Source organism: Festucalex cinctus, chromosome 11, assembly GCF_051991245.1.
Source record: "Festucalex cinctus isolate MCC-2025b chromosome 11, RoL_Fcin_1.0, whole genome shotgun sequence".
Taxonomy (NCBI): Eukaryota; Metazoa; Chordata; class Actinopteri; order Syngnathiformes; family Syngnathidae; genus Festucalex; species Festucalex cinctus.
In genome coordinates this window covers 9,146,748-9,159,773 of record NC_135421.1, presented here as the reverse complement: position 1 = coordinate 9,159,773, position 13,026 = coordinate 9,146,748, and the positions used below count along the sequence as shown (strand labels likewise).

General features: G+C 36.8%; 1 long non-coding RNA gene and 1 other non-coding gene across 2 annotated transcripts; both read right to left on the bottom strand.

Annotated features, from left to right (window-relative positions):
* Positions 1–318: 318 nt before the first annotated feature.
* Positions 319–3,927, bottom strand: LOC144031049 (uncharacterized). The gene is made up of 3 exons (XR_013287425.1): positions 3,043–3,927; positions 2,394–2,603; positions 319–2,120 (listed from the first exon to the last, which is right to left on the bottom strand). It is a non-coding gene; the product is annotated as an uncharacterized LOC144031049 (long non-coding RNA).
* Positions 3,928–4,291: 364 nt separating this feature from the next.
* trnas-gcu (transfer RNA serine (anticodon GCU)) lies at positions 4,292–4,373 on the bottom strand. Its single transcript has one exon. It is a non-coding gene; the product is annotated as a tRNA-Ser (tRNA).
* Positions 4,374–13,026: the final 8,653 nt, after the last annotated feature.

Here is a 13,026-nt window from a genome sequence, read left to right as displayed (position 1 = left end):
AAATTCACCTTCATTCAAAATTATATATATATGTATATATATACACACACACACACACACACCCACACACACACACTATGTTGTTGACAGATCTAGCCTTGCACAGCATTTTTTTTTTTTTTTTTTTTTTTAAAGACTTCTTTCATGGTCACACATTTGATGGCCGTGTGGGAGAATCCTCTCCAGCTGGATAAAGTTTTACCTGGTTTCCTAATTTAAACTTTTGCTTCCTGTGTGCAACTTCTTCATTTCTTCTCTTTAACTGCTGAACACACTTGTCGTGGAGCCTTAAATGACCTCTTCTGAGAGGATGCGAAAGTGACAGTGGGGTCAATAGGTCGCTTGCACATCGTAATGCATCATGGGAGTTTTTCCTTCGGGCGCCATATTGGGTGTCCTCCGGTTCACAAGGTACACTCGCGAGTTACACGGTAGAGCTTATCAACCTGATGTAATTTTCGCAGTATTTTCACGATTTACCGGAAGATCAAAAACAACGATACAAGCAGAAGGTGTCTCTGTGTGGCGGGATTGATCCTAATTACGTCCTGACCAAGGGTGATTTTTTTTTTGACGGAGAAAGCTTGCTGGCCAAATGTGACATCTCTGGACATCTTTCCCTACCTCGTGTTGACAACATGCTCCATAACACGCCAACAAATCCCTGGAGGCTTACAATTATTTTGTAAGCGGGTGGATACAGAGTGTAAACTTTAACATCGCATCAGAAGAAACGGTTGCTGTTGCACGTAAGTAAACCACATGGTGTTGGTAATTCTGCACACAAAAATGTTGATTTGTTCTCAGGCTTCCTGTTATCATTGTGTTTACATGCACAGCTGGCTTTACCTGATGTGGTTTTTCTAATAATTTTATAACAGGCAAATATGGCAGAGCGTATAAGAATAAAAAGTAACTGCACAGCCTCCCCGTGGCTTAATTAAATTTAATGCTACCCTTTCACTAGTTACATGTTACTTAATCAACTTATTCTAAATGGTTAAGGTTAACCACTCTCAGAGGACGTATTTTTAGTTTCAGTTTCCAGTACAATAAAACGTGTTCATGGTAACTACTGAGCATACTGACAGCTTTTCTTATGATCTCACGGTTAAGGAGGCTGTCACAACACCCAATTTCTGTCTGGTGCCAGATGGCAACAATTCCCATCACTTGTCACGACAACACCAATAGTATTACCAGGTATGTATGGCTTTACTTTTTGTAGTTTCTTATTTAATTCTATGTTTCATATTTTCATTACAATGTTTGTAATATTTTCAGATTCAGGCACAGATGAGTTTAACTGGACGGGACTTCTGCGACTTTGTGGTGTGGACAAAGTGTGATTGAGCGAGTCCACCCAGATCGCTCGTTTTGGCCAGTTGGAAAAGCCAGAGTTTTTTTTTCCCAAAATCCCCTCCTTACCTGAACTGCTCGGGAGAGCATTTACTAGATCAGCAGTGGACTTCCAGTGTTCCTGCTCAGCCGCTGTCACCTACCACTTGCTCATGTACTTCAAAGATGCGGAATAAAGTAGTTTTTTGTGCTGCAGCAGATTGTAAAATCAAATATCACCCTAAGTGTGCCAATCTAGACTGCCAAAAGGACAGTGGTTTTGTGACAAGTGTGAAACAAGGATTATTGGGAAAACTGTAACACAGTACTGGTACTTGTCTTACATTAAACAAATTTAAAAGAGAGCAACTTTTTCCTCTGTACATAGCATAATGAAAGTCATTGCGTACCCCATCAACATTACATCATACCGTCATCTCAGGATGGTAGGCACCTGTGCTAAAATAAACTACATTAATTAACAGTTCAATTTTTAACCCTGAAATTACTACATCTAGTCATTATTCACTTCATTTTTTGTGCTTTTAGAAATAATAGAGATTTATGCCATTACTTTAAGAGGGACCATATTGCACATTGAGTCAAATCCTGTCATTTGTATCATGTATAGCTTTGTAAACAAACCCAACAATAGAATTTGTATAAACGCTGCCTTTATTAGCGCCAAACAAACAGTCGCATGTTGTCCTCCTCCAATGCTTTGATGCTCGCCTTCGTTTCCATCATGTCATTGGCAATCAAGTCGGTGTGGCATGAGATCCCTAAAGAAAAAAATAAATAAAAAAAATCACAAAAAAAAACGGTACCAGTAATAGGTTTAATATAGTAAAGTAGTATAGTTTTTTTGTCAGTGTAAAAGAAATGTACACATTTTGTTGCATTTTTTAATGTATGAACATTGCTACAGGCAAATACTTATTTCTATAAACACTTCCAAATGTCTCTAAAATATAAGGTGCGTGTACACACACAAACAAACACATACATTCACTCATGCATACAATATATCATGTAATGAATTCTGAGTGGCATACCAGAGTCAATGGTGTCAGCAGTACTTGAGGGTACAGGTTACTGGAGCCATCCTCTGCCACTTCGAGTCGTCTTTTCTTTGCTTGTCTCTCCTGTGCACGTTCATATCTTGGCACCGACTGGGCTGAGACATAGATGTTGTAACTTGGGACCCAACTTTAATGTTGGAGCCCAGTCGGGATGATTGGACAGAAAAACGGGCGCAGGGCGACCTGTTAAAATAAACAAATATATAAACAAATAAAATATGGAAAGACTGGTTATTTTACCGCAGTAGGGTGGCCGTGAATAAATTATTTAGCATGATGTGTAGGCTACCGGGTTCTGTTTTCTTGCATCACCCCCGGGGGTCTGTTTTCTTGCATCAGCCCCTTCTGTCTCTTTTTTTTCCAAGTTTACATTTTGCCACCAAAAAACATGTTATCGGCATTAAAAGCCCAAGACTAATCAATCCAATTTCAGCAGTAAACACTTTGCACTGGCACTACTTGGGTGAAAATGTTCGATGTTAGCTTTCGGCTAACGTCCGCTAGCCAGCTTGTACTACCGAACTTGCTTGCTCATGAATCCAAAACATAAGCAACTTGCCCATATATGGGCGGTCGAAACGTTATTAATCCTCATGCATTAAATAAAGGTAAACAAGCTTACCGCTCACAAAGTGATCGCTGCACACACGAGCCCAAAGTAACGACTTCCCTCCGGAGTCCGCACTCCTCTGTCTCCAGGCCCTGGTTCCTAATTATTTTCGGAATTCGGAAAAAAGACCGACCATTTTCCCCCTTGGCTTTGTTCGAACAGCCAACGATGCAGCAACAATGTACCATTTTAAACGCAGAAAACAAACGTGATAGATACGTGTTAGACCGAATCGCTACGTAAATGGAGGCCACCCAGCATGGCGACTACAAGAAATCCGAGGCGGAAGTGACGACATGTGCAAGCGACCTATAAACTCCTTACAGTAGTGAGTGGTTTAACGTCAGCTACTTATGCTTACTGACTTTATCCACCTCTTTTAATACCATCACTTTCATGATGCAATTTTATACAGCAACGCTTCAGCATCCCTGACGAGAGCTATCTTCTCACACGCCAATTGACCCCCCCAAAAAAATGTCCAGACCAAACAACACTGCGTCATCGGCATGTTTTTTAGGTCTGACCTCCCAGCGCTCAATGCTGCTATTGAGTGTTTAGTGTCAATTAAAATCTTTGGTTGGCTAAAAAACTCAAATGCCTTAATTTTCAAACAAGTTCAATCATGTTGTGACTTTCGGCTAGTCCGATAAGAGGTCGCCATGAGCGAGTCAATGTCATATAACACCTAATACTGTACAAGTTACTGTAATGAAGACGCTTTAAAATTTAGATTCCTCTGATTTGTTGCCCTTTGCTGCCATCCAGTGGACAGTCGGATCTAGGAGGTGTTATGTCACTTTTTAAAGGTGAAATGTCCAATGACATTTGATACTAGATTAAAATAAATAAATAAATAAATTTAAAAAAAAATTAATAAAATAAAAAAAGCAAAGAAAAGAAAAAACGCCTGCCTTTTCAGAGCGCAGCCACTCAGCAAAAGATTCCACTCGGATGGGATTTGGACACTTTTATATACCCTCCACTGAAAAGACTGCAAAAAGATTCGTAACAAAGATTCGTAACAATTCCTAATAGTCCGAACAACTTTAAAGCAAGCCTTTATGCACACAAAAAGACAAATGATGAGGAAGGACTTTGAACCCACGCATGTGCATAAGCATGCTTTAATTAAAGTTGTCAGAACTTTGTTAGGAACTGTTCGGAATCATTTTCGTCATTTCATATTAGAAAAAATTAAATAAATTTAAAATACATAAAAGAAGGGTGCCATTTTAGAGTTGACACTGTGAAAAAACTTCGACGAGGATGGGATTCGAACCCACGCGTGCAGAGCACAATGGATTAGCAGTCCATCGCCTTAACCACTCGGCCACCTCGTCTGATAACACCTCCTCCTCAATATCATTTTATATATCGATGTTGAGCACCATTTTGTATGGTTTTGAAATGCTTCGTCTTGAATGTGGGTTTATAAAATAAATGAAGACAATTTTCTATGTATCTTTTTATTTGTAATAATAAGAGAAAAAAATTCAAAGTGCAAATAAAGGCACATTCCCTTCCTTTAAATATGGAAATGAATTACAAAGAGGCCAGTTGGTCCAGCAATTAGTAAAGAAGGCAAGAAAGAAAGTTAACAGCTATCATTCATTACAGTTGCCAGGTGTTTTTGCACTTCAGAGCCACCGTACCAAACAGGCACTGACGCTAAATAGTAAATACTAGTTACTAGCCACTAACGTCGGAGACTTACGCCGTATAATACAATGACGGCGTAATTAATTAGCGGTTTCTTAACGTTATAAATGACCGATTATATATACTTTTGGGGTGCCATTGTGATAATGTTGGTAGAAAATATGTATTTTCAACAAAAACCTCGATATGTAAGCCAACACGTCGAAAAGGGGAAATCAAGCTAGCAGTCATGCCGCCAAGCAAGCAGACTTCAAAGTAAAAGCTCATAAGGGTATTTGCAATGTTGCATTGGTGTCAATGTATTATTTTTGAACACTTTATTTTGAAATTATCCTTGGCGTAGGCGGCGTGTGGAGTAGGTTTCCCAATCCACCACCAATCACAGTGGGCGTTGAACCGGGCCATCTGATTGGTTCATTTTGCCTCGCAAAGATGTTCGCACTTTTGCGCCACTGTTCGGACTTGGTTAGGAACTGTTCGGACTTCGTTAGGAAATGTTAGGACTTGGTTAGGAACTGTTAGGACTTCGTTAGGAAATGTTAGGACTTGGTTAGGAACTGTTAGGACTTCGTTAGGAAATGTTAGGACTTGGTTAGGAACTGTTAGGACTTCGTTAGGAACTGTTAGGACTTAGTTAGGAACTGTTAGGACTTGGTTAGGACTCGGTTAGGAATGTTTTTACAGTCCTTCCGGCGCAGGGTTTTTCCAAAAAGGGGCCTTCTGCTCAATATTATGTATCTATTTTATGCACCATTTCATGGATATTGAAATTATTTGAAATCCCTCGTTTCATTCAACACACATTTCCACGTGACACAACTTTTTTTTATTTTTTTTTTAAAGCTACTTTCTTTTTAATGTAATTTTATCGCCAGTAACATTTCTTCAGAGAAAGTAGTTACTCGCCCGTTTAATTTAAGATTTACTGGGTGCATTTATTGTTCTAAGGAATGGTATTTGCCTTTACATTGGAGAAGGAAAATAAAAAACACTAACGTTTGTGGATGTGCATGGCTAAAGGGGAAGTCAACTCGAAAATGCTCTCTCGTCTACATTTCTATGCTCTATGCGCCCCATGAGTCTAAAAACGACAATCTGATTAATATTGCGTTGGTACGCTGGTTCTTCTTTCCTCCCATTAAACCTGTGCCACGAGTTTCAACACTTGGATGTGGTGGAAGGTTGTTTGTGTCAGCTCTCTTTAGAGTCTTCTAAAAAATTGTGGATTTTTGTTCACCTTTTCATTGAGTTGACTGACATCAAGCTCTGGACAAGGTACATTCCGTCTTCCAAGGTTGGATAAGTAGTGAATTAATAATTAGCCATCTTGTTTTGAAGATTTTGCCGCCACCCGTACGCCATGTGGCTCGTCAAAACAGCACCAACAACCTGTAGGTTAACAACAGATAACGTACTATATTAAAAGAAAGTTGAGACAAAGTACATCTACATATCTGTTATATTACAGTGTGAAACTAATGCAATGTTTATCATTGTCTCACCAGCTGAAAAACCTAACTAAAGGATGACACCCCTGCTTGGTTTCTTGATGAAAGGAGTTACATTGAGAAGAACAAGTTACAGACTATTAATACATACACTTAATTTACTTTCAAAACTAAACCTAACAACATGTAACATATTCTACCATTGTTATTCAATGTTCAATCTTGCATGTACTTAAGCACTCATGTTCCGTTTCAGTGCAGTTGGTTACTAGCATATTAGCAACACAGCACACATACAGGACCTTGATCTCATTGCTAATAGAACTTTAGCATTAGCAGCTTCAACGTTTTGGATGATTACGAACAATTTCTTTGCTCAAAACACCTCAAAAGACCACATATGCTGAGCAACCAAACTGACAATTGACAGATTGGTACACATTATGTTTGTTTTATTTTAATGTACCGTTTACTGACCTGAAACAGAACACAGAAACTTTTGGATTCTCGCCAGGTAAGTGATTCTAATTTCTGGCTCATCGCCACGGCTTCTTCTTTTACGCGGTGTGCCACGTGTCTGTCTGGCTAGAAACATGGCGCGCCACCTTGTGGCGTAATTGTCAAACAATCCAGTAACAAACCTTACAAAGTACAGTAGACTTGAGGGTCGTTTCTGGCTTTATGGGTGCCCTAGGCAAGATGCTGTTTGGGGGCCCTTAGATTGCCAAACTACAATGAAGAGATTACTAACCCTTTAGATGGTCTCCTAAGATACCAAAACAGCTTTTGAGTGTTTTGAAAATATGTTTAATTAAAACGCCACAAAACAAACTATTTTAAAGTGCTTAATCTTAAAATAATGTTGTTGTTTTTTCACATCACAGTCTCACACTTTTGGACAGGATCTACTGGGTTACCAAAAAGCTTGTAGCCAATTACAAATTTGTAATTTTTAAGCATTTTCTACAATAATTTACATATTATACTAGTTGAACTTGGGGCTGGCCAAGACGCTAACATCTATAAATAAAGGCCCAAGGCAAGCAAGCCGGCTAGCAAAACAAATAAACAAGCATGCTAAAAATAAAATAAAATGGAGTTTTGCCTCCTATATGCATCACCAACAAGTGCCTTACTTTTTAGGCCGTGGGGTGAACCCCCAAAAAGTGCCTAGAAAATGAGTTTCGCTCCACTGTCTGGGCACTACTTGTTCAATGCATTTTTTGATAGATAATAACCTTCTGAACTTTGGGTTAAAAGTTCACCCAATGTTTTCCTGCCCCAATTTTGTCACAAGCCAGAAATGCATATATAGGTAAATAACAAAAAACGAAAATTTTGTGCTGCAGTTTTTGGTTTTAAAACGTCTTACATTAAATTTGGCAACAGAATATCATTCCCAGATGTTATAAATACATGTACCTAACATCAGAAACAAGTATTGGTGGTTTGGTGCAATCATGTGAATTTAGATCATTAAATTTGTGCCAAAAAAAAACAAAAAACGCTTCAACTGGAAGTGACACCAGCACACGAATGTTACATTTAGCAATGTTTATGTTTCATATATGAAAACAATTTACAACCTACTACGTCATGAAAGGTACACAAGAAGCAGCATACATTGGCCAAAAATACTACAATGCACCACAAACCTGGAACAAGGCAAAATGGACTAGATGAAAATAGATGCATTCAGAGCCCAGATTATTAGAACATATAGAATATTTATTAAAGTATCAGATTATGTCATCACAGCATGTTATTTATGCCCGACACACAATAAAATATTAATAAAAAAAATAAAAAAATCAAATAAAAATCAAATGTGCATTCACAATAAAACCATGGAACTTAAATGGAACAGCTTTGTTTTGGGCATTTTTTTGTGGAAAATGGAATACAGACATTTTTATTTTTGCTTGAAAAGTGTTAAAATGGAGAGTTAACATCTTGATAATGAAACAAACAAAATGGCAGATTTTACATAGATTTTACAGCCCTGCACTGTAAAGTGTCCTCGTATGCCCTGTAATTTTCCAACCTGATGTTGTACCAACTATGTGTTTGTGTCACTTTCTTGGCTTACGTCAGTAGACTCAGTAGTTGATGTATCTGATGAGTGAGGTACCCTGTGTAAAAGTTTGTCAGTTGTTGATAATGTCTCTACAAAAACCATTTCAGAGTTGTTGCTGGAAAGGGGTGTGAAAAACCAGCTGGGGGAAATCACGCCTGAATCTTCGTTTCAGTATATCCTGCCTGAAATAGAAAATTAAAGGGAAAGATGAGCACAAGATACACATATTCACATCACACTAGGGCTGCTCTATTATGGAAAAAAATACTCATCACAATTATTTTGGTAATAATTGAAATCAAGATTATTCAAAACAATTATATTTGTTCAAATCAAGAAAATATTTAAACATTTGAAAATAAGACAATTACAATCATATAATATATAATTATGTAAGTTGCTTTTGGATCCAACAAAATTCATAATTTATTATTATTATTATTATTGTTGTTGTTGTTGTTGTTGTTGTTGTTGTTGTTGTTGTTATTATTATGTTAGCAAAAATTTGAAGTTGGGGTGCAGTGTGTGCAGTAAGCTAGTTTTGACACAGGTGTGTGGTAAAATAACTCGTGTGGGCGTGCCACAACTCAAAATTAGTATTATTAGTGCTGCAGCTATCGAATATTTTGGTATTCGGATATCCTACTGAAAATTCTAGTGAATAATCATATATTTGGATAGAAATAAAAATACACCTATAGGCCTATATACTTTCTTGGTCAAAGAACAATTATAAATACAGAAGACAAAAAAAAAAACACATTTGCATGTAATAATTAACAACCAACTGTTTTTCATTTTTAGAGAATCAATTTTATTTATTTATTTTTCATCATCTCATCTGCCTGCAGCAACCCGCCTTTACACAAAAAAGAATTACATTATAAGTGTTATTGTCACATCACCTCTTTACAGTATATGCATATCACAGATTTAAGTAAAGTAAAGTGTTTGTTGAGGTTGGTGAGAGAGAGTTTGGGGGAAAGGGAGGGTGTAGCTGTGCCTCTCTATTATGACTGATGGGCACAGGTAACCCGAGTTTGGTAACCACTGTTGGATTCACTCGATAAATCATTCAGCAGCTCGCGTTTTTACTAAACTATAGCCTTAAAACTTAACCTAGCAACAAATTATTTTCAACCCTATACTAAATATCGGTCACATTAATAACAGAAATGGGCACGCGTGTGTGTAGCACATACCTGCTGACAATGTTTCTGCTTTGGCGAGATGATCCCTCTTCCGTGTTCCTTCCGATCCCAGACGAGTATAGTTTGAAATTTATTTTTACAAATGATGCAGATGGCTGGAAGGACGGGGCCAGCTGAAGCGATGGGCAAACCTGAACGGGAACGAAGTTTTTTCACCACTTTCTTTTTAACTTTTTTCTCCTTTCGCTCTTCTTCTTCTAATCGCTAAAATTTCAGACATAGTCAATAACTTCAATGAATATTTAGTTAATGTGGGTAGAAATTTGGCAAATGAAATTCCAGAGACAAGAAATAAACATGAAATAGATAAGTACGTTGTAAATAATTCATCCACTATGTTTCTAAATGGTGTTAATGATATTGAAGTATTAAATGTTGTAAAAACATTAAAAAATAAAAAGTCTACCGACTATTTTAATATTGATATGACACTGGTAAAAAGTATTATAGAATATGTTGTAAAACCTTTTACATATATTTGTAATTTGTCTTTCCAAACTGGTATATTTCCATCAAAAATGAAAATAGCAAAAGTAATTCCTATTTACAAAAGTGGTGATAGACATATATTTAGTAATTATAGACCAATATCATTGTTGCCACAGTTCTCAAAAATTCTAGAAAAATTATTTTTATATAGACTGGATAATTTTATTGAGAAACATAAGATTTTGAGTGAATATCAGTACGGTTTTAGAGAAAAACGGACCACCTCAATGGCAGTCATGGAACTTGTAGAGGAAATAGCTACCAACATAGACAATAAAAAATTTACTGTTGGGATATTTATGGATCTAAAGAAAGCATTTGACACCATAGACCATTCTATATTAATGAATAAATTAGTGAAATATGGTATAAGAGGCTTAGCATATAAATGGATAAAAAGTTATTTGGATGATAGATATCAGTATGTGCAGTTTAAAAATACAAATTCAAAACAATTGAAGATTACTCATGGAGTTCCTCAGGGGTCTGTGCTGGGCCCTAAATTATTTATATTGTATATGAATGATATCTGTTGTGTCTCGAAAATACTCAAGAGTGTCTTGTTTGCGGATGATACAACTTTCTACTGTTCTGGAGACAACTTGAAGCAGCTTCTGACTACTGTGGAGTATGAATTAAGTACAATAAAAAATTGGTTTGATATGAATAAATTATCATTAAATTTAAATAAAACCAAGTTCATAGTTTTCGGTACTAGACCAATCACTCATCAAGTTAAAATTAGGGTGAATTTAATTGAAATAGAAAGGGTGTATGAAAATAAATTCCTTGGAGTAGTTATTGATGATAAATTATGTTGGAAACCACACATAGAAAATGTTAAAAGGAAAATGTCAAAAATCATAGGGATACTCTATAAAACCAAGGAGGTCCTGAACATGAATTCACTATATACATTATATAATACATTATTATTACCATATTTGACCTATTGTGTGGAAATTTGGGGAAACACATATAAAACAAATACTGACACTGTTTTTAAATTGCAAAAAAGAGCCATAAGGATTATTAATAGATCAAAATATACAGAATCAACACATCCACTATTTATTAAATTAAATACAATGAAATTTTATGACTTGGTTGAGTTTAAAATAGCACAAATAATGTATAAAGTATACAATAATCTACTCTGCCACAGTACTCAAAAGTTGTTTGAAATTAGAAACTGTCCTTATGATATAAGGGGTACAAGTGTATACAAAAAACCCAAAACAAGAACAAATATTAAGCAAAGGTGTGTCTCCGTTAAAGGAGTTAATTTGTGGAATAACTTGGGAACCGAACTGAAAAGATGTAATTCACTTGTTGAATTTAAAAGAATGTTTAAAAGTAAAATTCAATATTATTATTTAAATCAGATATAAGTTAAGAAGATTGTAGAAATGATTTATTCATTTACTTATTTTTCTTTGATGTATTAATATGAGTGTAATGAAATTTGTATATATGTGTGTTACTAGTGTATTTTTATTTCTATTTTTAATTTATTTTTTTATACGAGTAGCATTATATTTTCTTTTATTAAAAATGTAATATATTATAAATAAATGATAGGATATGAAGAATAAGGGGTAGGACTGGATAAGTTTTCAACTTCTTCCTACTCCCTTGAACATATACATAGATATTTATTGGATGTTTCTTTTATTTTATTTTATTTTATTTTTTTTACTTTTAACTTTGTGTTTATATAATTATACGTGTATATGTGCATATGTTCAATAAACTTCAAACTTCAAACTTCAAACTTCAAACTTCTTCTTCGCTCGCCGACGTTGTGGTCGCCATTTTTGATATGCGGTTGCTATGGTGAGGAGAACGCAGCAGCTACCTGATTGGCTCATGTGACCTAAATCACACCGCTACCGACCTAATGGCACTACGCCCACACCAGAGATCACTGCGCCTCATCGCAAAATAGTGCCGGGGTTTCACCACCGAAAACACAAAATTGGCGGGTTTTCACAGGGTGAACTCCACGGATTCTTACTTACTACTGATAAATCTATTTTATGAAGTAAAGATTATTTAGTGCCCCTGGTAGTGGAGCGAAACTGAACGAAAACGTGTCTGACCTGACGGCCTATTTCTTCTTTTACTGGTTCGTCTTCTTCAGTTTTCTTTTTCTTCCGTTTTTCCGTGCCGCTGAGATAATTTCTTTTATGCCATCACAGTCTCTGTTCGGTGTGACATAAAAACACCAGCCACTGCTTATCATCACAGTCTATTTTATTTATATCATATGGTTTTTTTTGTATTTATTTTAGCATAAAAACGGAAAAATAAACAAAAACAGAAAAAGGCAGGACATTTGAATGGTCCTCACATACCGTAGATAGAGCTTGGGGGCCCCCTGGTGGCTCTGGGGTCCTAGATATATATATATATATATATATCCATCCATCCATCCATTTTCTTGACTGCTTATTCCTCACAAGGGTCGCGGGGGCTGCTGGCGCCTATCTCAGCTGGCTCTGGGCAGTAGGCGGGGGACACCCCAGACTGGTTGCCAACCAATCGCAGGGCACACAGAGACACACAACCATCCACACTCACACGCACACCTAGGGACAATTCGGAGCGCCCAATTAACCTGCCATGCATGTCTTTGGAATGTGGGAGGAGACCGGAGTACCCGGAGAAGACCCACGCGGGCACGGGGAGAACATGCAAACTCCACCCAGGAAGGTCAGAGCCTGGACTCGGAAGCGGACGTGCTAACCACTCGACTACCGTGCCGCCATATATATATATATATATATATATATATATATATATATATATATATAAAATACAGCGACATTGGCCAATTTTACTGTGTGTGTGTGTGTGTGTGTGTGTGTGTGTGCGTGCAACAGTGTGTTAAAAATAAAATAATTTTAAACCTTGAAAAAAATAAAATAATTAACATAAACTCAATGTATTTTGGTCACACACACGTGGAACCAATCAGGCAAGTATAACCGATTCGGCGTTTGAGTGCTGTAAAGTGTAGGCTACACCGTATTTCCAGTTGCGCATGTGTGGAACCAGTTTTGCAGCTGGAGTGGATTTGGTACTAACAGCGGCCATTTTGCCACTT